Source organism: Phoenix dactylifera, unplaced genomic scaffold, assembly GCF_009389715.1.
Source record: "Phoenix dactylifera cultivar Barhee BC4 unplaced genomic scaffold, palm_55x_up_171113_PBpolish2nd_filt_p 000395F, whole genome shotgun sequence".
In the NCBI taxonomy this organism is placed as follows: Eukaryota; Viridiplantae; Streptophyta; class Magnoliopsida; order Arecales; family Arecaceae; genus Phoenix; species Phoenix dactylifera.
Window position 1 is genome coordinate 431,381 of NW_024067840.1, and position 977 is coordinate 432,357.

Sequence of the window (977 nt, forward strand, 5' to 3'; positions counted from 1 at the left end):
GCCCTTCCGGAAGCCTCGCTTCAGGGCTGAGAGAGCCACCTCCTGGCTCAAATTCCGGACCTCCAGTGTTGCCTTGTTGAAGCGGGTGAGATAATCCCGCAGGCTCTCTCCCTCGTTCTGCCGGACATCGAAGAGGGAGTCGGAGACCAGTCTTCGCCGGCTACTGACGGCGAAATGGCTGATGAAGAGACGGGTGAACTGGTGGAAGGACTGGATGGAATTAGCCTCCAGGCCGGCGAACCACGCCCTTGCCGGGCCGCGGAGGGTCGCCGGGAAGGCCTTGCAGAGGAGAGGATCCGATGCTCCATGGAGGAGCATAAGAGTCCTGAAACTCTCCACGTGGTCCCGTGGGTCCGCCGCCCCGTCGTAGGGTTCGATCGCCGGCATTTTGAACCCCGGCGGGTTTAGGGTCCGCAGGATCCTTGAGGCAAGCGCCGGCTGGGAGGAGATCTCCAAGTCGGCGAAGGGATCTTTGGAGTGGCCCTTCAGGACCTGGAGCTGTCTGTGGAGATCATCCACCCGCCGGTCCAGGGAGCGCGACCGGTGGGTGGGAGACAAGGAGCGGCGCGAGGGGGACCGACTGGAGTGCGGGCCCCTCGAGGACTGGGGTGTCTGAGAACGCGCCCGGGTCCGCCTCTCGTACCCCGCGCAGCTCCGGTGAGAAGGTCCTGGCAGAACGGACCGCACCCGAGAATCCTCCTCGCGCCGGCGCTCCTCTCCATGGGAGAGGAAGGAGCGCGGGTTGTGAGGAAGAGGCGAGTGCTCGGGGAGCAGCGGCTCCTGAGCCCGCTGCGGCACCCGAGAGATCACACCCTGTAGATTCTGCACTGCCTCCGCGAGGGTGCGAACCTGCTGGGCTAGCTGGTCGAACTGAGCAGGTTCGACCGTCTGAATGGGAGGAGAAGCGGTGGAATGCTGCTGAGAGTGTGTTGGGGGCGCAGCAGCCTCCCGGCCAGAGGCGCGAGAGGCTCCGCGAC